The sequence below is a fragment of the Lepidochelys kempii genome, chromosome 1 (assembly GCF_965140285.1).
Source record: "Lepidochelys kempii isolate rLepKem1 chromosome 1, rLepKem1.hap1, whole genome shotgun sequence".
In the NCBI taxonomy this organism is placed as follows: Eukaryota; Metazoa; Chordata; order Testudines; family Cheloniidae; genus Lepidochelys; species Lepidochelys kempii.
In genome coordinates this window covers 231,117,374-231,143,722 of record NC_136380.1, presented here as the reverse complement: position 1 = coordinate 231,143,722, position 26,349 = coordinate 231,117,374, and the positions used below count along the sequence as shown (strand labels likewise).

General features: G+C 42.4%; 1 protein-coding gene across 8 annotated transcripts in view; it reads left to right on the top strand.

The window, feature by feature from the left end:
* Positions 1-7,742: 7,742 nt before the first annotated feature.
* The window catches only part of PPFIBP1 (PPFIB scaffold protein 1), a 171,799-nt gene continuing 153,192 nt past the window's right edge, over positions 7,743-26,349 (top strand). For 5 of the 8 annotated variants that reach the window (XM_073317318.2, XM_073317308.2, XM_073317301.2 and 2 more), the window contains exon 1: positions 7,745-7,897. The gene's annotated coding sequence lies outside the window, so the exon portion shown is untranslated. Of the gene's footprint in view, positions 7,902-26,349 lie in introns of all 8 variants that reach the window. The other 3 variants (XM_073317290.2, XM_073317257.2, XM_073317268.2) reach the window with 2 other exon arrangements.

Genomic DNA, 26,349 nt, shown 5'->3' with positions numbered 1-26,349 from the left:
AAGCAAACGCAGTTCCTGTTCACATAGTAGGAGGATATTGTGACCTTCTCTGGAGGTCTTGTGGGCTTTAAATACTGTTGTCAGATGTTATGGGGAATGACCGAACATGTATTGTCTTCCTCTTTTTAAAGCAGGAAAGATGGTTTTGTGATTAAAGCACAAGCCTGGGAGGTTGTGTTCCTATTGACTCTCTGTGTGTATATGAGTACGTTACTTAACTTCTTTGTGCCTTGTTTTCTCCATCTGCAAAATGGAGCTAACTCTTCCCTACCTCATAGGAGGCTGAAGTTTAAGTCATTCATGTTTTCAAAGTGCTTTGAGATCCTCTGATGAAAAGCACAATAGCTACGTAAAGTATCCGTATAGTGATTTTTATTATCTACATGACTGTGAACATATGGCCTCTCTTAACATAATTTGACAAGGACTCTGTTTAAGGCCACCAGCATTTTTTAACCCTGGTGCATCTTAGGGTATGTCTACACTGCACTTTAAGCCTGGCTCTGACTCAGATTTGAGCCCAAACCCCCCTACCATCCACACACAAATCGGTACAACTTGGGTCAGCAAGCACTCAGGATCCAGGTTCTAGGACCCTGTTGGAGGGTCTGAGTCCTACTAAGACTCAGGACCAAGCCCTATTCTGAATGCAGGTCAAGCTGCAGACCCAACTCAGAAAGTCTGCATAATACAGTATTGATGCATTAGCCCGGCTGTGAGACTTAGGTCCAGCAATTGTAAACCCAGGCTTACAATGCAGTGAGGACACTCAAGTGCAGGCTTGGAAAACAGTGAGTCCACAAGCCTGGGTCCCACAGACCTGGTTTACAATGCCCTTAGGGTATATCTACCCTGCAGTTAGACACATATAGCTGGCATGTGCCAGTTGACTTGGGTTCATGGGACTCGGGATAAGGGACTGTTTAATTGTGATGTCGAGGTTCAGGCTTGGTCTGTAGCCCGACCTCTGGGACCTTCCCACCTCAAAGGGTCTTAGGCTCCAGCCCAAGCCCAAGCCTCTACACTGCAATTAAACAGCCCTTTAGGCTGAGCCCCACAAGCGGAAGTCAGCTGGCACAGGCCAGCCATGGGTGTCTGTTTGCAGTATAAATACCCTTAGAGGCTGCAGCTTGGAGCAAATTGGACCATGATATACTCAGAGAAGCTTTCAGGCAACTGACTAAAAGAGTTCACATAAAAATAAAGCACCAGTCTTCCACACACTTCTCTAGTAAACAGCGAGGTGTTTAAGGGGGAAGTTGTGAGAGGACGTCATTTCTGTGACTAAAGCGTACGGGGCAAGATGCTGCTGCAGCAGAGGTGCAGAATAGGTGTAAAATGAACACATGAGAATCTTCCTAAGGGTCAAGGCTGCAGATCTAAGTGGGGATGCTATGGTGTTGAACACCCAAAATAAGACAGTCAAGCACCCAAGTGTAGTGGCAGGGCAAGGCGTGATTGACAGGCTAGGTGTGCTGCACAATGGGCTTACAGGCTTCTAAAGGAAAAAGCGCTCAGACACAGCAGATGTTACAAACCAGCCGGACTATTCATAACAGCTATTACTAGGCACAGATAGCAAATGCACCCCTGCTGTTTATTGCTGTGTCCATCAAGCTTGCAGTACCCTGATACCATTTCTCAGCACTTCATAGATCCAGGCTCCTTCACCCTGATAACCAGTGCTGGGTGAACACTGCACAGTCGTGTGTGTGTGTGTGTGTGTGTGTGCGTGCATGTGCGTGGAGACAAAGTAGAATTACACTCATTTTTTTGCACGTCCACAAAAGGCCTCAGCAGTGCAAGTTAGTCAGAAAATGGGTGTAAGCAGCAAAGTAATTGATCTTACACTTGATAGCTAATTTTATAGCCTTAAGTAAGTCACTGCAGGTTTTTTTCCAGATTTGAATCCAAACTTCTTCAACAGCAGGAGGGAGGGTTCTCACTGGGGCTTCATCCAGCAATTATCTTTAATAAGGACATCAAGCAGGAATTAGTGAAAAAAAATTCATATAACTCTCTCTCTCGATCTGAAGAACACTGTACTTGCATGAACTCACTGAATATTACATTCAGATTAAGGTATGTTTCTATTAAAATGCAAAACTGGAAAATCTCTGAGGTAGAAAAGCAAGGTTCTTGCAGGGACAAGGGGCCTAGAAATTTGACATAAGGATGTGAAATTGAATTTCAAGCTGCAGTCCCTTATTCACTGCTCCCAAGAGAAGTGATCACCAAAAATAACAGGAAGACAAAGCCCCTTTCACACACTAAATCTTGGCAACAATTAAAACACTGCCACTAAAAAAATACTCTGTCATATGATTACCTCAGTATTTCCTACTCACACCAGGAGGTTGACCCTCATGCATACTCAGGGTAAGTGGAGCTTATACATTTTATTTTTACATCACTCTTACAGATAGCTATTGCAACTCATCTGAGGTTTGTCTCCAGGTTCAAGCTGGACAGATTCCAGGAATTAATTACTGTTTCACACATGTGTATAAAAGGTTTTTTTATTTGAAGATATCTTACTCACTCAAAAAGTATGTGTAGTGGCTGTTGACCTCTTTTTCCCTGCTTTTGTCATAATGGAGGGAATAATCACGCAGAGCTTCCAGGTAAGAGAAAACATTTGAGAGAAGCATAACCTTGAGAGGGATAGAATTTGTTATATTGAGCCAAATGGAAAACCAAAGGGATCAATTAACACGAGCATAGGACTTTGCAAGTAGCATCTTCTCTGTAGCATCTTTTGAGTGATTGTGTTATACCAAGCCTACAGGACCACTCTGCACAACCAGATAATTCCACTTACCACTGATCTGGAATTCTGAAATGAAAAAATGCTAGATTCTTTTCTTCTAATGGCAGCCATACCAGTTTAGATTATGGCCTTGTCAGGTCACACAGCTGAAGTATTTTGGATTTGCTCAATATTTGGATAGAAATCCCAAGCACAGAAGCAGTATTGGTCATTTGCTGGGTCTCAGTCTTCCTGCTGAGAAATGTAAACAAACTATAGAGCAGCGATTCCTGACTTCTGCATCACTGTCCTGTGAAAGGCTTTTCCCATCAACATAGCTACCGTTTCTCAGGGAGGTGGATTAACTATGCCAATGAGAAAAGCTCTCCTGTCAGCTTAGTATCGTCTTCACTAAAGCACTACAGAGGCACAGTTGCCCCAGTGCAGCTCTGCTGCTGTATCTGAAGACAAGCCCCTAGACCATTTCCACTGAGGTTGCATCAGTTGCTGAGCAGAGCTCCTTGGTTTCCTACCAGATGTTTCACTTTATGCTACAGCCTCTTTGGTTTGCTACACTGGAATCAAATTGTTCTGGAGAATTTCTTTGTTGCGTCTCTGATGTACATTCAACCATCATCACTCTGGCTCTCACCAGCCTGGGTTAGATTGCAGGGTGACCCCAACACACCCCCACTCTTATATTCCCCACAGAAATGTATGTCCTGTGCTGCCCAGCCCTCTGCTGGACAATACAAGTTTTATAAAGTCTATTATGTCTTTAATATACACACAACTTGTCACCCTAAATGGAATGTTCCAGACACCCCAATTTAAACACACTGGATTAGCTAAAACAATAAAACAAGTTTATTAATTACAAAGAGAGAATTTAAGTGAGTATCAGTAATGAGGCATAAGAGTCAGAAATGGTTACAAGAAAAATAAAGATAAGACATTTACTAATGTCTAACTTAACAAACAATATCAGATTAAAGCAAAGTTTCTCACCATATGCTTTCAGCAGTCTTACTGACCAAACCTTCTAGGTCAGGATCCCTTCCCCCAGAATCCAATGAAGGCTTCATTTGTTACTTCAGGTGCAGTGAATTCAATGGGAATGGAGAGAGAGAGAGAGCAGTGCCTTGGGTGTCCCTCCTTTTTATAGTTTCAGTCCCCCTCTTGTAACACATTTCCTGCTGGTTACCAGGAGACAAAAGGTCTATGTGGAAGGATGTTCTCCACTGCTTTTTTTCTCACCTATTTTGAGCTTCCTTTGTTTACCTTCCTGCTTGATTACTTGGTTTGTTGCTTAAATCAAATTAAGCAGAGCACACATTCTTTTGTTTAAGACAGACCTGTTTGCTAACCTCAGTTTGGAACATGTGTTAATAACACCATAGAGTGGAATCTTAGAGTTGTCACACATATTTTATCAGGATGATACTGATCAGCAAAGTAAGAGTTTTCAAACGATACCTCACATGACATACTTTGTACAAAGATTATTACAATAGAGTGTAGGGTGTGACTACAGGAGTACTGTACATTCTGTCACAATAATATTTACCTACCTACCTCAAAAGAAATGTGTGTAGAATGGGGTAATAGCCCCTCACCTGAGCATTGTAAGGATAATTACCTTAAAGATTGTGGGATGTCCAGATACAACAGTAATGAGGGCAAAGTAAGTACTTAAAACAGAATAGGGTGACCAGATGCCCCGATTTTATAGGGACAGTCCCGATTTTTGGGTCGTTTTCTTATATAGCCTACTATTACTCCCCACCCCCCTGTCCTTATTTTTCACATTTGCTATCTGGTCACCCTAAACAGACAGATACTGTATTAGGATTAATTAGTTCTTCTGTACAGTGCTTTGAACATTTAAAATAATATATCCATGCTAATCCATACAAACATTTGAGCTATTCACTGAAGTTAAAAAGGCAAGGTCATGTAAAGTATGTATCTTAAAAATGCCTCTGGCAGCTTTCAAAATTATAGGCTCAACTATACATACTCATTTTGAACCACAAATACAGAGACTATTGTCATTGTGCAAAATATATTAAACAATGTAAAACATTCTAGAGCAAATATCTGGTTGTGACAATCTCCTGTTGCCTTGCCAGGAGGGTTTGGTGAGATGTTTGTTTTCTCAAATGTTGCATTTTCAGGAGCGTATAGAAAACAACCTTTCTTACAATTCAGCCTGAAGCAATAAGGGCTAAGCTATTTTGGGAGATGAGAGATAAGCAAAGCAGAAAACCTTATCAGAGATTTGTCTTGACTTGCAAGGTATTTTCTTTAATGAAAGAATTCAAACAATGGTCAGAAATGCTCTGTCGGTTTAGATTTGTTTTCAGACAAAACTCACTCACACAACCCTCCTACCAAAATAGGACTGTTTGGATTAGATTCCTGAGTGTTGCTCTTAGACTTTCGGGATTAAAAACTAGTTAAGAGTCAGAAAACAAAGAATGAACAGAAATAAATGGACAATTTGGAGCACAGACAGAGATTAGTAGTGTGTTTCACCAGAGATCAATATTGGTTCAACATTTTATTAGGATCTGAGTCCAGATCCAAACTTCTCCAAAGCTGACAGGAGGAGTGAGGTGTATTAAATCCAGAATTTTTGTGTTTGAACCCATCCCTTATATTTATTAATTGTCTGGAACATAGGATGCATACCAAAGTGTCAAAATGTGCTGAAGATTCAAAATAGTTAGTCAAGGCGTGGGAGAATGTCCAGAAAGACTAATCAAAATTAGGTAACTGGGCAATATAATGGCAGATACATTTCTGTGTAGATCTGTTTCATGTAAAATACAACTGTTCTCATACACACTGATGGGTTTTGACTCTGTTGTAACTTCCCAGCACAATGATCCAGGAAGCCATCCTGAACAAATGAAATGAGATGTTTTCTTGTTGCGTTACAGCTAGTAAAATGTTGGGCTATACAGAAAATGTCATTGTACAAAACTGAATCTAGGGTATATCCTCACCTTGAGTACTGCAGTTAGTCCCCTAATTTCTGAAAGGCTATAGCGGGAATAGAAAACAACAATAATGTTTTTAGGACTATGCTAATTCATTGTGGGGAAAATTCACTCCTGTGCAGACCGCCAGCAAAAAGCCCAGGCTTCAGTTAAACCCCAGATAAATCCTGACATAGGATTTATGTGGGATTTCAGCGATTCATAGGACTTTTGCTGGCCATTTCACCTTGCAAGAGGGAAATCTGGTAGAGGTGGCTAATTTGGGGGACAGTTTGGGTGGATGGGATCAGTGGATGCTGGGTTACAATCTCATACCAGTTCTACACTCATGTCATTCCATTGACTTCATTGGTTTATATCAGTGTAAGTGAGATCACAATTCTGTTCTAACAAGATTCTTTTATTGCCGCTTATCACGGTAGTATGTGAGTGTTTTCCAAAGCACATTGAGTGACATAACTACCATCTATCATGTGTGGTTCTTTCTCTCCTCCCTTTCTTTAATGATAAATTTTGTGGGATTTTTTTTATTTGAATTTTGGGAAACTGATAACGTCTCACTTTTTGTGGGAGAGTGACAGAAATAACTGAGGTGAAGAGTGGCCAAGTTACACAGTGCAACAAAGATCATGGGTGGGTGGCATCCACAGATGATTCACAATTGGCTTCTTCTGACCCAGAAGCAGCTAGTTGGGGAACAAAGTTGGGTCTTCCCAGAAGGTGATCTAAGGGGTGGAGAGGCTGCTTAAAAAACAATGAATCCACCATGTAATTAAGACACACAGGACTGTTGGTAAGAGCTTTAATTTTATTTTCTGGCTCCATTCTGGTACTATCAGTCCAGTATTGCAAGCGGTTAATATCCCATCACATGGCAGGGGCCAGTACCCACCATCTCCAGAGGCGACTATTAGGAAGAGGACACTATACAAACAAATATCCTTACATGCTGGCTTTTTATTATTATTATGATTTATTATTTATTAATGTTTAAAGGTAGGCGTCTTAAAAGTGGTTTGAATAATTGTTAGACGGTCCCAAACATATGATGAAAGTGATGACTTTACCGATAGTTCCTAAAGGAGGAGAATTGTGATTGTTCTTCCTGTTTGGCTCATTCAGAATCTATGTGCTGCTGCTGAGTTAGTGAATATTTGCTGCTCTGAATAAAGCCTGTATTGAAATCCAAATGCTGCGAGCATGCTTCATAATTACGAGGGAATCAAACTCCGGGGATGTTTATGTGCAGGAGATGAAGGGACTGCAGAGCTGGAGGAAGCTGTTCTTGCTTCCCTCACTGCTCTGGTTTGGGCAACTTTCTGCAGGGTGCCACAGGTTGCTGGGGTTTAGCTGGGAACAAACACGAGTACCAGTGTGTGTTGCAAGAAGTAGGTCTTTGGGGGAAGGGGTGTTTTGAGGCGCGGGGGGTGGGAGTTGCAAAGACGTTGATCTTTGGTGGGTGAGGGAGAAGAGTGTGGCAAGACGTTGAACTGTGGTGATTTGGGGGGGCGGAGGGGGGAGCTCCGTGTACGATTTCGAGTCTGCGTCGGAAACATCGCAAAGAAAGCTACTGTGTCGCAGCGCCGCTATTGCTCACGCTTTTCAGTGTCTCCCAAGGTGGCTTTGTTTACACCTCCCTTTTGGGAGCGGAGGTTAAGTAATAATAATAATAATGAATAATAATTAATAAATAATAACTGTAATGAATAAAGTGCCCAACTGCTGCTTTCGCAGAGCTTCATGAAATCACCGCCTCCCCTGCCGAGAGACACGGGGGAAATCGCCCCCCCCACGCCCCCGCCAAGACCCTTATTTCCAGCCGGGCTCTCGCTCCAACCCGGGAAGGCATAACATTCTCCGACTTGTTCTGAGTGACTGTTCCCGGCCCCAATCAGCTGGCGCGTGTGGGCGGCCATTCCAGCCCCGCCCCGCCTCTCTGTGGCCGTTCCCCGCGGGGAGGGAGGTCGCTGGAACCCGAGTGACGTAAGCTCCCCGCTCAGTCCCTGCTTGGAGTCCCCGGGCATGGTGTGAGCGGCCGAGAGCGAGCCCCGGCCGGGACGAGCGGCGGTCGGTGGTTTACAAGGCTGCCTAGGGAGAAGGTGCCGCGGAACTTTGGGAAGGCACGCGGCTGTTTTCCGTCCAGGTAGGTGGGTCTGATTGCACTTTGGGGGGAGTCGGGAAAAGAGGGTGGTATTGCAACACCGTGCTGTCTGCAGCTGCTGTTTCTGGGGCACAGCTTCCCTCTGCAATTCCTGCTCCTCCTCCCAAAACAAAACCAGTCACTTTTCCTTCTCTCTGGGCGTTTATTTATTTCAGCTCCCTTGAAGCGCGGGGCTGTTCAGTGCAAAGCTACTAGTGAAGAAGGGTGGTGGGGAAAGTACCGAATTCAGTCTGCCTTGTAACGTTACGGTGCTTGTGCTAAATGGGGATATTTCTGTAGGAGGTTTGTTTGCAATAGTTGGAAGGATTTGGTGAGGGGGAGGGAGCGGAGTCTGAAGGAAAACGCAGGGAGCTTGCAGCCGGAAAAAAAGGGGAGGGTGAGAGAGAGCGAGGGTGCTTTGTAGTACACTTCAAATCTGGTGTTTGTAAGGATCTCTCTGTGTGTGTTTTAAAGTGTTTCTCTCTCTCTGGAGAAATGGGGGAGGGAGGATTTCTTGAAAAGGAAAACCTGTTGCTTTCAGGTGCCCTGAGTTTCTGGTTTCAGGCTCACACCATGTTATGTGGAAAGGAGAACAGGAAGCATGGGTTGGTTATAATGCTGTTTCAAATAACATACTTAATTTGTTGCAGTTTAGTGACTGAGACTCTGGTTCTCAATGAAATAATCTAATAGAAGAAAAGTTTATTAGCATTGTAGGTTATCATCCCCAAGAAAGACTGCAGGTGATTTTTATGTAATTAAAAATCTGCACTTAATAAGTTATTTGCATTCGGTGGGAGGCTGTGTGAAATTCAGCTACATGTGTTAATTGCAAACCTGTGTCTAAATCTAATGGAAAGCAGCCTCTTGGGAAAAATTTCTGTTGAACAGCAGAGATAATCCTGCTCATCTCAGCCACTTCTCACCTCCCCCCTTAATTTTAACACAGAAACATTTTCTGTTGCTTTTACAGTTCTGCTCTGTCTGGAAAATGAAGGGTTCATGTAAATATAGATGTCTTTATTTCCCCTCTTGCCTGTGAAACGGAGGCCATAATAAAGTTAGGAGAATGTCTGGGTATTGCTTATTCATTGCAGCAAGACAAATCCACCTTTTGTCAACTAAAATATGATAAAGGTTGAGCTACCTGTGTCAGGTTGGTAGCTAACAAACTGTTCAAAATTTTAAAAGCTACACCTGATTGTGTTACTTCTACTTCGACATTTATTTTAGAGATTGTATGGCCACTCAATGCAAGGAGGGAATAGCTTTCTCCCATCAACAGGCATTGCCTGTTTCTGGATCTTTAGCCAGGGTTTAACTGAAAGAGTCTAGGGTGATGAGTCATGTTTCCAATTCCAGTTTGCTTTCCTTAGTCCAAAGGAAAGTAACCCCTTTTCCTCTCCGCCTTGTGTCATCTGCACAAGGGAACGGGAATCAGCTTCACTGTGAATAACTGGCTAGCTGGCATCCAGACTCCTGGCACTAGACTAGTGTATATCAAGTGGCATCATCAGCCCAGCCGATGGGAATGAAAACTAGATGTGATTTGTGCTCCTCATGAGGGTTCTGTTGAGGAAATGAACAGGTGATGACAAAATTTAGACTATTGGACTCTTTGCTAACTGGCCACTTAATAGGCTTGAAAAATGAAGTTGATTAGAAGGGCTAAATTTAAATATGCCATACTTCTGTTACTGCATAATACAGTGCATTATAGCAGGTTGGTTGAGGTTGAATCTGTGTTTGGGTTGCCATACTGTGGGCACCAGAGTGTATTTATAGACCGTCTCTAGCTATAAGCCATGGAGAGAGACAGCTTTTAGGAAAGTGGTGGGGAAAATGTGTGCTTAGGTTTAAGCTCTAACAATTCTGGGATTTAATAGGACTCTTCCAAATACAACCACTAAAATGCTAGATGTGCCTTGAATTAGCAATGTTTCCCTCTCCAGGGCCTGATCTACGCAGAGTTCTTATATAACTATTTTGGTTAAGCTTTTTTGCTAGAATATTTATACTGTACCAGTACAATCCCTAGCATGGATGCAGCTGTTCCAGTATAAAGATGCTTCTTACTGGTATAACTTATTTACCTTCCTTTATGGCAATAGTTATGCCGGTGTAACTGTATCCACACAAGGGGGATGTATCCCTTTGACTCTTAAACATAGATGCTTATCTATGCACAAGAATTGTATTTTTTTAACTATACCTATATAGCTAAATTTCAATTATCTTTGGAGCTTTCAAAGGCTTTGCTGGTTTGGTTTGGTTTGACCCCAGAAAGGATTTCCGTAGTAAAATGCGTTAGTGGCTTGTTGGAGAGACAAAGTGGGTGAGGCAATATCTTTTATTGGGCCAACTTCTGTTGGTGAATTGGTGCAATAAAGGATATCACCTCACCCACTTTGTCTCTCATATCCTGGGACCTGCACGGCTACAACACCACTGCATAAGTCATTCCTTGTGGCACATCCTGAAATGGCAGCAGGGCTGAGCAAAACAAATATCTGCATTCCTCAAACTGAGTCCTCACAGGGAAAATGTTCTTCATGCTTGTGTGATCAAATATCTGACAATAAAATGTCTTGGTGTGTCAAATCCAGATTTATTGCTTCTATTAAAGGCAAGAGTCAGAGCTTAAGAATTTACATTACTGAAGAGCAAGTGTGACTTCTAATTTTTGGAAACATCATAAGTGTAGATTTCAATAAAATCAGTAGCAAGGTAATCAGTGAGGCAGTGTTAGAGCATGGGGTTGGGAGCCAGGAGATCTGGGTTCTGTTCTTTGCGCTGATGCTGACTTTATGTATCAAGTCGCTTAACTCTGAGAGCCTCACTTTCCTCATGTCTGGACTGGGAATAATATCTACCTTGCAGGGAGGTTGTGAGGCTCCGTCCAGTAATGTTGGTATCGTGCTTTAAGATCCTCTCCTGGAAAGTGCTACAGAAGTGATACATATTGCATTATTTATTAATTCATAACCTGGATTTTAAAAAACACCCTGTTTTCGGTTAGCCAAAGTGATGCTGATATAATAGCAAATATGTATTATATTGCTCACTGATTAAGGTTGGTGTTATGGGCCCTGGAATACAAAGTTTGTTACTTTTTCCCTCAAAGTCAATGGTAGTTGCACATGTTTATCTGACAGAGCTTGGCCTGGAGGGTGGCGATTCTCTAGTTTCAGTGGCATTCTCAGTTTTAGAAGCATGCTTCCTTTGAGCAAGGCACTGTTGCACTTAGCACCCATTAACCCTCTTACATGAATGTCAGGGATGGCCTGAGCCAGTGTTTGAATCCAGTGTATTTATAGCTGAATTTTTGGTTTGGTCCCATTTCTAGTTAGTGTTGCATTTAACAGCTTGACTGAAGGATATTTAAGTGGACCCGTCATGCTGACTGGTATTAAAAAAGAAATCCACATTCCTTTCTTTAAAGTTCTGTGTGTTGTTGTAATTCTGGTCAGTAATATCACTAGTTTACTGAATACCTGTGAAATTTAGGGGACATACAGAGACGATTTATGCTCTATAAACAATTTGAAGTCAGTGGTGTCACATGGGCTGTAAGTCAGCACTGAATTTGGTCCATTCTCTTACCTGGGCTGTCCTCTGCTCTGGGCCACAGGGGTATGGGGTGTTGATAAGAATCCTTCCTTCCCAGCTCCACCCCCTTCCACCCCTATCTTCACTACCACCACTAAATTGCTCTGTAGCCCAAACACGACCTTCCCACTCGGCAGGATCTACATGGCAGAAGATCTTTGGTATTCACATCTTCCACAACCCATCCTGGCTTCACACTCGACCATTCCTGCAGAGCTCAGCTCTACACAAGGGGTCCACACCCTGCATGGCCCCCTAAGGCCCTGCTTCCCTCACCTGCTGCAGGGGAAATGCATAAGTTCTATTGCCAGGGGAAGCCTCTGCAACCACAGATTTTTTTTCCCTTGATGTACACATCTGTTCCCTCCAAATTCTTGATCAAGGCTTGGAACAACCAAAGAAGATGGTTGCTCCCAGAGAATCCATCCTAGAGTTTACACAGAGCCCTTAGACTGTGAACTGTTTGCAGAAAGGATTTTATCTCCTGATTTGTTTGTACAGTGCCTACAAAGGGACTTGGTTGGGAGAGGGGCATTTAGCTGCTGCCACAGCAGAAATAGTAATAGTCCAGTGCACTTTGGTACAGGAGAGAGGAGATCATGGAGTGCCATGTGAACACTCCTGCAGTTCAGATATGGTCAGCAAAGCTTCCGGGTATGTACCTTGCTTTTGTCTGCATGCATCTGTAACTACTCATTGCAGAGCTCTCATCATGGAGGTATGCATATCAGTGGGAAGGTATACCCGAGACAGCTGCTTCTGTTGTTGAACTCATTATTTTCAGACTTGAAAGAGAAATTCAAACTCTTCTGCAGCTGTAAAGCTCCACAATTACTGTGTGACCTATTTCTATCTTACATGTTAAAAATCTGAATATGGTGAAGTTATTTAAATGTTCTAAGCTGATAACTTCTGACTTTTTTGGAGGCCAGATTTACTGTATATTTCTGTTGTGAGGTTAATCTCAAATAGAGACCTGATGATGATGATGATGTCCTTTAGCTTGCATATAAGCTCTTTTCATCCCTAGATCTCTTTAAGTGATCTACAAAGGGATCAGAATCATTATCCACCCTTTTCAGATAGGGAAACTGTAGCCTAATAAAAAGAATTAACTCCAGACACCCTGGAATCTTTGCATATGTACAGTTAACAGTGACCTCCCCTAATAGCGGTCGCTCACTGTTACCAGTCATTCAGAGGTGGCACGTGAGTCCTCCATTTGGGGAGGCTCACACACGAGTGCCGGAAGGAACTTAGAAGTTGGGAGGAGCCCGCTCTGCCTCTTCCCCTTGAGGCCTTAGGAAGAGACAGTCTCTTCCCCAAGGAGGTTACAGTCTAGGGGGAAGACATTCGAAGAGGAGTTAGATGCCCAACTAAGTGTATGCCCACATTGTAATGACAGGGTATGATTGCAGTTTCTGTAGACATACCTGAGCTAACTTTAATCTAGGTAGCTCAGGTACTGGAGCAGTGAAGCCATGGCTGCATAGGCTTCAGCGCAGGCTAGACAGCTGCCCTTGCTGCTGCAGCTTCACTTTTCCAGTAGCTAGATCAGGGGCTCTTAAACAGGGGGTTGGGAGGTTATTACGCAGGGGGTCGTGAGCTGTCAGCCTCCACCCCAAACCCCTCTTTCCCTCTAGCATTTATAATATATTTGTGTTTTTAATGTATAAGGGGGGCCTTGCTCAGAGGCTTGCTGTGTGAAAGGGGTCACCAGTACAAAAATTTGGGAACCACTGAGCTAAATCAAAGCTAGTTCAGGTATGTGTGCATGAGCTGCAATGACTCCCCCTTAGAAAGTGTCATCCCACCCTTTCCTCATAATCTTTTTAGTAGAACTGGCCAATAATTATGTTGCAACATCATTTAAAAAAAATAAATACTGAGGCTGATTCTCTTCCCACACCTGTTTTATACCTAACTTTGACTTCAGTGAAAGTCGGGAAAAACTCCACTGCTGTGAGAGGTGAATTGGGCCCCACTCAGTTTTGAGATGAGTATCCAGTACTGTTGTATTAGGTAGGTGATCTGAAAACTGTGAAGAAACTGCTTAGAGCTATGTGAAGACAGTTTCAGAAATCAAGATAATATATAGCAAGCTTATCTTCAACGTGCTTTATGAATGCTAATCTTCACAGCACCGTGTGAGAGAGGGTGAGTATTATCCATAAGAGGTATTTGTCTTGACTAAAGGTTTTTGAAGGAGTCGGTATCAAATTCAGAATTTAAATTTGACTGCTTTTGGAGGGGCATGTTAGAGCAGCAGCTGGAGCTGGCTCCAGGGCTGGCACAGAAATAAATATCTTTTTAGACAAATATTGGGGATGCGGGCCCATACCCCTGCTTGCCCTCCCTTATGCATGCTCCTGCTGTTGGGTTACATATCTAACTATTTCTCTTCACAGTTGTTGTACAGCCAAGGCTTTGAATGATGATTACATCAAGTGAGGAAAACAATGGCTATATCAGTGGGATACTGTGTTTTCAGATCTTTCCTGTGGAGGTTGGCCTTAGTTGGTTGTTTTTAAACAAAATATCCAGCCAGGGGATTAACTGTGAACATTTTCCAGGGTGCTGTGAATTATACAGTCACTTTCCTAACTGAACAAGATGACTTGTATTTTTGATTCAGATCAGACTAAGGATAGTGGCGCGCTCTGGTATTTTTCTAATTGTAGGGAACAAACTGTTCGTTACCAGTGTGGGGTTTATTATTTTTACTAAAGGCTGGAATTTTCTGTTAATAATCGGCTATCAAACTGGATTTGCAAACACTTACCTATGACATGTGTTGTCCTTCTGGTGAACACATACAGTTTCCCCATGTTTGTAGCTTTCAGAGCCTTTTATTCCTTTCTATCTTTGCTGTGGAGTGGAAAAATATGGTGGATAAAAGCTTGATTTTTTGAATGAATATGTGCCTGGTTTTGTCAAAAGCCCAAACTAAACCAACCTTATAATAGAGCTGATTGTGCTGCATGGGAATGTTTAAATAACACAAATTGCAGCAATGGCCTTTCTTAGGCCTCTGTCATTTTCTCTTGCATGGAAATAATTTGTGAGGGAAGGGGACATTTACCTGAAAACATGGGCAAGGTTTGGCAAGGCTGGAGGGCAAGCCCTTGAGTAGCTGCAGAAGCTGTGGAACTGTGAAAAATCGTGACTCAGACACCATGGATCCCACATCAAGATGTGCTGCTTCTCTATGTTTCTCTCATGGTGGAAAGGGTATCTCTGCAACTGCAGTAGCACCCACCTTGTGTGCCAGGTTCCAGTTAACTCCCTCCACGTTCAGAGGAAATGCAGGGTTTAATGCTGCTTTAATACTCCCTCAGCTTTAGGCAGAAATCGTCCTGTCTAGGCAGAAGGACATGCTGCATAGTGGCTGTTCCTCCCCTCCGCTCCTGGCACACTCCACCTCTTCCCCGCAAGCATTTTAATAGGGTGAATGTAAATGTATCCATTAGGAACCAATAATGTAGGCCATTAGGAACCAAGAATGTAGGCCATGCTTACATGATGGGGGACTATCCTGTGAAGCAGTGACTGAAAAAGACTTGTGCGTCGTGGTGGATAATGAGCTGAAAGTGAGCCCCCAGTGCAGTGCTGTGGCAAAAAGAGCGAATGCAATCTTTGGATGTATAAACAAGAGAATCTCAAGTAGGCAGAGAGAGGATATTTTACCTCTTTATTTGGCACTGGTGTGACCACTGCTGGAATAGTGTGTTCAGTTCTGGTGGCCGCAATTCAAGAAGGATGTTGATTAATTGGAGAAGGCTCAGAGAAGAGCTACAAGAATGATTAAAGGCTTTGAAAATTTGCCTTGCAGTGATTGACTTAAGGAGCTTCATTGGTTTATCTTAACAAAGAGAAGATTAAGGGGCAACTTGATTACAGTCTGTAAGTACCTACGTGGGGAACAAATATTTAGTGGTTGGCTATATAATCTAGCAGAGACAGGTAGAACGTTATCCAAAGGCTGGAAATTGATGGTAGACAAATTCAGACTGAAAATCAGGTGTAAAAATTTAACAGTGAGAGTAAATGACCATTGGAATAACTTATTGGTGGTAGATTTTTCCATCACTATTTTAAAATCACACCAAGATGTTTTTCTGAAAGATCTGCTTTAGGAATTATTGGGGGGGAATTTCTGTGGCATATGTTAGAATAGAGGATCACTGTTGTCCCTCTTGGCCTTGGAATCTGTGACTCTATGAAAAGTCACCTCAAGTGCACAGAAAGTGTTATCTACGCAGACAGTGGAACATTCTCTTCCCTTTTACAGCTACCCACAACATTTTCAAGACATTCCTACAATTTTCTCTCTGCTGCACTGCAGAATGGAGAGGAACATACAGTAGGGGTTTGTGTTCTCTATGGTTTACGTTAGAGTCCCTTTAATTTGAGGCCCCAGACATGAGTATGTGTGAATACAAATGTTTGTGGTTTTCAGTTACAACACAAATGTGACATTTAATACTTCCTCTTATGTTGTGAACCCCAAATACAGTTACACAACATGTTAAATCCTGGGAATCAGACAGCAAAAATAATTCTACGTGTAGATCCACTGTAGTTTCATTTTCTGTATCCCATCCAAATGTAAAAAGTAAAGTCTACCTAAAGACACAGCCACAGCTTCTAACTGGGACAGCAGCTTATTTAAGAGCCTAAATATAGATTTAAATGCCCACTTAGAACTTTTTTGAGCTAACTGGATAAATGGTGGACAGACCATCATATTTTTTAATTGTTTTAATATTACAGAGTGTTCCTGATAAAATATGTTCTAGAAGTAGTAATCATGTGTAGCACTTTTACATTTTCAAAACACAAATGTTAATCGCCACAAACATCCGTGGGATGTAGATAAATATCATCCCCATTTATCACATGGGGAGAGTTAGGCAGGAAGTTTGAGTGACTTGTCCAAGACCAGAGAGGAAATCAGCTTCACAGCTTGTATTAAACTCAGGACTTCCTGACTCCCAGTCCTCTGTTCAGACCATGAAACAGTGCTTCTCTAGCCAAGGCATTAGAGCCAGGACTAGAGCTAACTACAGAGTTCCTTGTTGCTAGTGCTGTGATTTATTTATTTTTTAATCTTGACGTTGTCTTTGTAACAGCAGATTGCATGAATGGGTACATTGACACCCTTACACTAGGCACGGTACTTCAGCCTTTACATGTGTCTTCTTATGGGAACAGTCCCATTGACTTTACTGAAACTTCCAATGTGAAATTGCATACACCGCTATATAGACAGATCAGCATACTTGTCCTCTTCGTTGTTTGCTTATAAATCTTATTGGAGAGTGTGAGGTTCAGACTTGTGAACCACCTACTGTAGTACCTGAATTCCTTTATCATAGGACATAGATGGGAATCGAATTATAGGACTTAACATTTGTTTTAAAACATACTGATTTATGACAAGTAGTTATTTTCAAAGGCTTTTATGGCACCATCTGAGACTGGTTTGAGAGAGCAGCTTTATTTGACTTTTTTCATGAGAGAAGTGATTAAAATAACAGAGGGATGGAAAAGTCGGGACCATAAAATGGATGATGGGTTTTAGTGGGAGTTTATTTTGGCTAACTTTAGTTGTTTGGTCATAAGTGTCTATTGACTAGTCAATTTCTAGGTAACTGCCACTGGAAAATGTAGAACTTTCATTTCAAATATAAAAATAGAATCCGAGTTCTCGTTACCAAAAGCTTATCAAACACTTTAATGTTTGTGAAAGGGGAATTGAAACTACTAAATGTGATTTAAGCTGGAGACCTGCAAAATAGCAAGATGAGATAGATTTTATATAAATTTTTTACAGTAATTAAAAGAAACTCTTGTTTTCAAGGCCCTACTCCTACAGTGCCTTGTCTGAATGACAGAAGGATAAAATTAAGAACACACATTTACCAAATTAACAGGGTGGTGTTTTGGTACTCGTGGAAAGGGTGGCACTCTGCTGAGTCTGTGACAGCTTTACACATAGCTGCCCATCTGTTACATGATTCAGCTGTTCGACTGAATGGTTTTAATTTAAAACAGCGCTAGTATTAGGTGAGTTCAGTCAGAGTACCTACATTGAGAGATAATGCTGCCTCTGCCTCCTTAATTAATTGTGCTGTACACTTTTCCTTCCTGCAAAAGAGAGCCATTCAATCGCACAAATCAAGAAAACTGGAACAATTCTCCCCTGTTGCACCCATAAAGGCTGCAGAACCCTCGGAGCCAAATCCCATACCTGGTGTAGCAGGTGCAATTGAAGTGAGTGGGAATTAAGCATGTTTATTAAGGGATGATTTGGCCCTTTTGTTTCTTCTTCTTTTTTGTATTACAGTAGCACCTAGAGGCCAACTTTTGGACACTGTACAAACACACTGCCCATACCTCAAAGAGCATCCTATCTAAATAGACAAGGCGGACAATGGGTGAGAGAGGAAACAGCTGCAAAGAGAGGTGAAGGTCACACACAAGATCAGTGACACAGCAGGAAATAGAACCCAAGTCTCTTGGCTCCCAGTCCTGTGACTTACCCACTGGACTGCTGCTTCCCCCAAATGTCTTTGCTTTTGTCTGTCATAACATAATCCAATTATAAGAAAATGAAAAATAGTTTCTTGAAAAGCTGCAGTTTGCATCATGAGTTGAATTTTCCTAAAGTTTAGAGCTGATCAGAAACCTGGGTTTTGGTTGAGTCCTTTTAAAAGGATCAGAATCATCCACGAAGTCTGGAGGTGAATTTCTCCAAAGTTTGGAAGTGTTCAGATCAGGGTTGTACAGCTCAAATCTGTCTCTTGTAAATGTGAGCACATCTTGGCTAAACAGTGGCTGAGGATCAGGCAGAAATATCACACTTCTACAGGGATTTGAAAGGGGGTAAGCATTAGTGCAGATCAGTTGTTTAGGGTGGCCCAGACAAAGGAGAGTTTTTAATAATATGCAGTAAGATTAAGGAAAAAGAAAACGTACGTTCACTGGAGGCAGGAGACCTCTGAAAATGAGGAAGTAAAATTGACAGGTAAAGATGTCTGTAGGGCCAAATTAAGATCATGTGACATATGACTCAAAACAGGATTCTAATAATTGTAATTAATGCCTTCCCTGGGGAGCCTTTGCTGCTTAGACTGCATCTCAGGCAAAACTTCCTGCTGCTGAGAGACATGCTGTTGAACTTCTATAGAAATTACTCCAACAACCTATAGTTCAATAGAGAATCCATTTCTGCTGGAGAATCCCGTAGGCTGGTATTAAATGTTCTGTGGAAAAGTGGTTATTCACTATTATATGTCAAAGGACTCTTTCATAAGGGATCCTGACAGGGAGATGGACTGGATGAGCTTTAACTAATGTGATTTCCTCATTATGTAGTTCATAGATGCCTCTCGTGTTTTGGGATTTTTTGAGTCTGGATCTTCTGAGTCCCAGATTACTACCCTAACCACTAGACTCTCTCTTGAGCAGATTTTTAAAAAGTCCACCAACCACCACTAAGTATTTTCAGGGAACCTGTCCATTGTAGATAGCTGGGGTGTGTTAGGTGCTCCAAATGCAATGGTGATGGGTGCGGTATAAAAAAATCAGTTAGAACAGAATTGGGTAACTGGGATACCATGGCAGTTTCCTCTATTTCTATCCCTACTTGTATAGAATATAAGTCAGGGCATGATATCGCTCAGTAAGATGTAGGTGCACTGAGTAGCCTGGGTTAGCCAGCCCTAGGAGTTAGTCCCTCTGTGCAGGAAGGAGGAAATGCTAGCTGGGAAAGCCCTGTTCTGCTGGACTTTAGTCTGCCTGTCTGAACAAAACCATCCTTTTGGTGAATTCCATTTTAAAATTAGGACAAAGGAAACTTTTTGAATTCTTAATTTAAATCTCTGTGGAAAGTTTCATTGTGACAGGGCCCCGAAAAGCCTGTCAGTTGGATTTCCAAAGCCTGCGGTATTTGTGTCGCAGCCAACTGAGGTTCATTTAACCTGTCACAGCACCTTATTTGTTGAAAGAAACATCCGGGAAGGTTTGGAAACATTTCCTGGCGAAGCTCATGTAGATAGGTTTCCAGCATTCTCTTTTAATTCATTCAGGTAGATGTGCTTCAGTCATCCAATGGGCCTTTTTTTCTTGCCTTAACCAGGGCTGATGCAGGCATTTGCTATGGGGTAAAGGTAGAGGGAATTTTAGAGGCGGTCACGCAAGTGGGGAAGGACATGTGTTTCTACCCACCATCCTTCTGGCAACAGTTACTCTCTTTTGGTCTACACCCTGTTGGCAACCACATACATAAACCCATAGCTTCTAGCTGAAATAATCTTCTAGGGGGTCGGTATGGACTGATTATAATAATGGGGGACGCTGTAGTGCTGGCATTTTTAACATTGTCCTAGGTCTGCTCTTGATACTGGCAAAAACATCGGTGTTCTGTCTACGCTACCGTGTACGCTCCCACTAGATCTAATTCATCACAGCATAAAAAAGCCTGAGGGTGATAATGCCACTCTAAGGGGATGTAGGTAGATCCTATGCTGAGGGAAGGGGTTTTTCTGTTGGTATAGGAATACCACCTTCCCCAATGATGTTAGTTATGTTGACAGTAGGGATGTAAATATCTGTTAAAGTTAATGGGTTAAACATTAAAATTATATTGTTTAACTGGTTAAGGTAGCTTGTGCGGGCTGGTGTAGGGTGGCAGGGGCTGGGGTCCTGCTGGGCCAGCCAGGGTTGGGGTCCCCTTGGGGCTGCGGGCCTGGGGTTCCACCTTCCCTCCAGGCCTGGTGTGGCTGGCTGCTGGGGTAAACGGTTCAGGTCCGGTTAATAGTAAGCCTAATGCTTACCGGTTAACCTTCTACATCCCTAGTTGACAGGAGCTCTGAGGGGGGAAGAGGGGGAGGGGGTGGTTTTTCACACACCTGACGGACATTGCTATGCTGTTGTAACTCTAAAGTGTAGACTAAGCCTAGGCAACTTTCTGGGGGAGCTTAAAACTGATTGATCCATTTCTCCCTTTTGTCCCCCTCCTACCTCGCACTGCCCCAGTGGAAGCAAAGAAAGTAACATTGACGATACACCCACCCCACCCCTTTCAAGGTTCTTTCTGTCACTTAAAAAGTGTGTTCTAAGTGAGTTTAACCTTAACAGTGCAGATGTCACTGCAATAATAGTTAGTTTCTTGTTCACCATTCCTTTGTCAGTTGCATGGCTGGCTTTGCTTCGGATTGTTCATGTAACACAGATTAAAAAAACAAATGATGTTGTTCTAAGGGTGGTGCAAGTAAACTTCCTGCTTGTGTTAGTGAGTTGTTCCACAGAGATAATTCTGTGGGTTTAGCTCTATTGCTGTGATTGATTGATTCTGAAATTACTTTTTTAAAAATATTTTGGTGGGAGAAACATTTTTTTTTAATCTAGTAAGCGATTTTTTTCACCTTAGATTTCACTATATTTTTAGAATGAGATCTGAATCCCGAATTTTTGCATAGCTTTGTCCATATGGCAGAGAGTAAGGACGTATATGTGGAAAAGTCTCATAATTGCTTGTCATGCTGGTTGGTCATAACACAAGGTAGAAAGACACCCTTCTATCCTAAAGTTGAGGTGCCCATCTGTGACGGAGTCCCCGGGCGATGCTCTGGAACTGCTCCCTACGAAGCCAGTCCGGACTCTGGTGAAGTCTCCTCTTTGTGAGCAGATTATCTGCAGGGCAAGAAGCTCCCACAGCTTCCACCTTCCTGGGTCTGACCTCAGAGCATTCAGCATCCTCTGCCCCTCCATGCGCTTCCCACAGCAAGTCCACCCAGGCGGGGCTCCTGGGGAAGCCAGAGGGTCCTGCACCCAACTTCGCAGTCAGACGTGAGTCTCAGCCATCCAGTAAAACAGAGGTTTATTAGATGACAGGAACATGGTCTGAAACAGAGCTTGTAGGTACAGAGAACAGGACCCCTCAGCCGGGTCCATTTTGGGGGGCAGTGAGCCAGACAACCACGTCTGCACTTCACTCCATGTCCCCAGCCAGCCCCAAACTGACTAACCTTCCAGCCCCTCCTCCTCTGGGCTTTGTCCATTTCCCGGGCCAGGAGGTCATCTGATTCCTTTGTTCTCCAACCCTTAGGTATCACCTTGCAGGGGGGAGGGGCCCAGGCCATCAGTTGCCAGGAGACAGAGGGTTGGCCATTCATGTACACTGGCCCTTTGCTCTGCAACAATTACACCGCCTTATCCCACCACCTAGAGACTTAAGAAATGCATAGGGGAAACTGAGGCACCCCTACAGCATTCAGAGGAAACATTAAGAACAGTCCCACATCGTCACACCATCTGATAGCAGGGATGCCAGCGTTCTCCTAGAGTGACTTCAGACAGCATGATCAAAATTGATAACTGAAGGTCAGATTGCTGTATAGCCTGTAAAAGTAACTACAGTTCAGCTATTAGAAAGGAGGGTTAAGGGCAGAGTGGCTCAGCTCAGCTGATAATCCATCACTAGGCTGTAACACATGGGGAAAGTAGAAACAACTTAAGGAGGAATCTTCTTACTGAGTGTGCCAAGGTCTATGAACTTGTTGATCTTCTAGATAAGATTTCTAACTTAACTGTTCAGAGGCACCCATGCCAGTCACTGGGCAGCTGTTGGCTCTAGGCAGTAGCTTCTTTGTAGTGTCAGTCATGGAAACTTCCCCTAGTGACTTGATTCTACGTATTCTATAACTTGCCAGCTATTGAATGTATTTTCCTTCCCTCTTTTGTAGTTTGTATTGCAGTTGCTAAGTATGTTGAAAGTGACGGTAACAACTGGAGTTCCACGCTAACATGAGCAATGCTGCTATAACAGAGCCCCTGCAGAAATCCAAAGCACTACTCGTCAGACCAGCGCTACGGCTGCTAATGTGGCTGGCAGCTGTACTGCATGACCACAGAGACCCCCTCCTTCTGGACAAGGTGTCTGCCCCAGCCCTGGCTGGAACGGGCCCCTGGACATTTTATTGTGGGCACAGGTGGGAGGCTATTCCCTTCTGTGTTGTATAGAGGTGGGGCTTAGGGGCAATATGCAAGGCTTGTTGGAGATGGAGAAAGAGCTGGAAGCTGGCTGTGCTAACAGCTTTATTGCATTTATGTGGCAGTTCCATGCTAGTAGCAGGTTGAGTTGCTAGCATGGACTCCTGTGATTACAGATCCAACCCCTTTCAGCCCACATCTTTGAGGCCTTTTGGGGTTTAAACATTCTTCTTCCATTCCCCCCTCTTCCTAGGAATTTTACAAATAAATCAACTTGCTCTAGGTAGTTATGACAGCAGGAATAACAAACAGAACTGGCTCCACAGTGATATGAAACGTACTTGTGAAGTATCTATAGAAGAGATGGTACCACACAATTATCCCTTACATTCCTTCAGGACACACTTGAAATTATTTGCATTAGTTAAGCAATTATTGCAAGTTTGTGCAATGAAACACATTCGCTTATTGTAGCAACTTCTTTCTTCAATTCTGTAGTGCAAAAGAAAAAAAAAAGCATCGTTGCAAATAATGGGATAATGGATCTCAGTTCTTGGTAGATGAACTACTCCTGTTAGACTAAACCAGGATTGTCAATCTGATGATGCTCATATTTCAGTCAAGGTCTGAAAAGATCTTAAAGCCCTTCATTATGCCTTGCAGTGCACATAACCGGGTGCCAGTTAATTTTATGGCAAACTGATCAAATTATTGCTGTTTGAACAGTTCTCAGCATGTGAGCTTTAGTACTGTTTAACTTGTGCATCATGTCTGAGTTAGTGCATCATATCTGAGTTAGTCTCTCAAAGCTGCAATGGGTGAGATGAAAGTAAACAATTCCTAGCTTGAAACCTCATACTAACGCTAAGGTATTTGCACTAATTTGTGATGAAATCATCGCAGAAGCATAGCAAGTAATAGACTGTGATGGGCACATTTGATAAATACCCCAAAATAAACCTGGGACCCTGATTCTTTCAGTTAGAAGGCTGTATTTAGAATTTTGTCCAGCTGTTTTACATTGCTCTGAAAGGTCATCTTGCTCTCAGTGAAATATAGTACCAGTGTGTGTGTATATAGGCTGAACAAAACACACACTTGGGCCCTAGTTGTGCCCTTATTTGTACCAATGTTATTCCATTCACCTCACTGGGATTGCACAGATGTAACCGAATACATAGAGGAGACTATCTTATTGTTAGGTGTATGTAAATGCAAACTGTGAGAACTATTGCTTATGTTTCTGAAGGGGCATTCATAGGCTTCACTGTGCTTCCTAATAAACTTTATCACATAGTTTAATATATACTAAAATAAGCACATAACATTTTCTTTGGATATTATGTTCAACCCAGTTGATATGGTCATTGGTGTATCTATCTGTGGTGGTACATCTGTGTAGTTAAAAACAATATTGGAGGACATAAAGGCTTGAAAATCTTTTGTTTAAGGTAGACCTACTGTGTTTTTATTTTTACACACACACAACCCTGGGAGGAGGGAGAATAGTAAGCTTCAATTTATAAGAATGCTTTTCATTAAGAAAGATCCAAAAATGCCTCAGTATTTTCTATAAAGGAAACACTTCTATGCAGCTGCCTGTTGGGGAGAAATGTGGCACTTGGTGGTAAATGGTAGGTGGTCACTATGTATATACCGAAACTGGAATTTTGCTGTGATGGTGCAGTCAAAATCCCCATTCTCCCAAAATGTGATATGTTATCTTTCAGTGACCACCAGTGGGTAGGGTCTGGGTTTTCTATCTTATCTTCTTAGCTATTAGATGGAGATTCATTTCCTCAGTGATTGTATCTTATGCCTTACTAATGCAGACGGTGTAGAACGTGCACTTAGGGCTAATATGGGGCTCTTGCCCGAGTAATAGCTGCAGGATTTGTTTTTTAACAGTTAAAAAAACTGGAAAGAGAGACATCTGAAATGTCTTGATATCCTGCTCTTTTTTCTTTTGAATGTCCTGTTTGAACCTCTGGCTTTAGTCACACTGAAGAGTACCTTGTTCCAAAAGTGGCCCCACTGAAATCATAAGTTGTTGATAAGGGGCTACTTAACATGAGTAAAGGTATCAAAACCTGGCATTTGTACTGTAAGCTCTTCAGGAACTGAATGAAGGTTGAAATCCTGGCCTGGTCAAAGCCAATGGAAGTTTTGCTATTGATTTCAATAGGGCCTGGATTTCACCTGTTATCTTCTTTGTCTAAAACAGTATACACATGTGTGGTGGTAAGGCCAATGATGTCGTCATTTAATACATCTAGTCTGAAATAGCCCACATTTATTAATTTTTTAGGGCACACCGCAAAAGCCACTTATTAGGGCTTCTGATGTGAGCTGGGCGCTTGGGGCATTGGGTGGAGCATGATGGAGTTTGCTGCTGTGTTTACTGGTCGGTTTTCTGATTATTTTGTTATGTTGGGCTGCTGGGGGATATTTTCCCTGAGTGTAATTGTCAGGGCACCTAGAGCGTGTACACAGGCACTATTTGTGTGGCTTTTAAATGGAAAAAAAATGAGTTTTCTTGAAGTATGCATATGATGATGCACAGCTGTAAGTCATTGCTCAGTATTGTGTGTGTGGAAAATTTGTAGTTTTGAGAAATAACCTAAAGTCTGGTGATTACTAGGCTTGTGGGAAAAGAATTTGACCTTGGAAAAATTACTTACTACCCCATAACAGTGAGACTAGTGAATTACAGAACTGCAGTTTGAAATCCAGTTCCTCCCGTTCCCCTCTCCTCAAACTACCTAAGCTCTGCTCCACACCCTTGTTAGCTTGTGCCTGCATTGCTGTAACCTGGTCCTCTCTCCTCTGCCTGCCTCTCCCCATTGCAGTCCATTCAGTATGCTCTACCCCCCATCCCCTTTCAAACCATTCCCTACGTCTGGGACAGACTCTTTCCTTCTTTACATCCCTTCAAAAATCTGATTTAGTTGCCTCCTTTTTGCCATCTACCCGTGCTCTTATACATATTCTGTCCTGTGTAGGTTCTTATACTGTGCTCCTCACTATAGTATGTGAACGCCTTCCAGTAGTGCATTGTAACGTGACTTACTGCCTACTACTTAATCTCAGTCTCTTATAATATAAATATAGTGGTTTGTTTTTTTTTACAGTCAAACTCTCTGAATTAAGACAAATATAAAACCCATCCCAACCAATTTATGTTGTGTCCCTTTTTGTGTAACTGTTGTCTGGTTTAGACTGTAAACTCTCTGGAGCAGAGGCCTTGTGTTGTATATCTAAAGCCCTGTGCATGCTAACAGTGCTACATAAACATTAAACAATAAAGTAAAAAGACAGGGAGAGGTTCTCCAAGTTTCTAGCAGAACTGATGGATAACCACATGTCAGGTTAAGTCCAATTTCCATTATTTATTGCTGGAATGCATTCTAGCACACATTTACCGTGTTGCGTAATTTAAAGTATATGAAAAACGAGGAAAAGTGAGTTCTTTTTCAAATGTTGGCCCAGTCTGATTGCCCTTTATGAAGTTTTGAGACAAGCCAGCACATTGTGTAGGCGTATGAGTAAAGCAATTAGGTGAACTACTTCAACTACTCTAGTTTAAAAAAATAAAAAAAGCAACACTCTACTTCATTGTACCCATAATCCTCCCCTCAAAGGCAATTAAACAAAAAATAGGCCTGAACAAACCCCCTGCATACGAACACTCCCTCTCCTGGTGCCTGGGAGGTTCAACTCTTGATCTGAATAGCTATAACCCACATGTGCCACAGGATACACAGCTGGCTTTTCGGAAACTCATGTTCCTCCACATACGCTACAGTATTGGAGCATGAGGAAGAAATGTGAAAACCAAAAAAATGGGT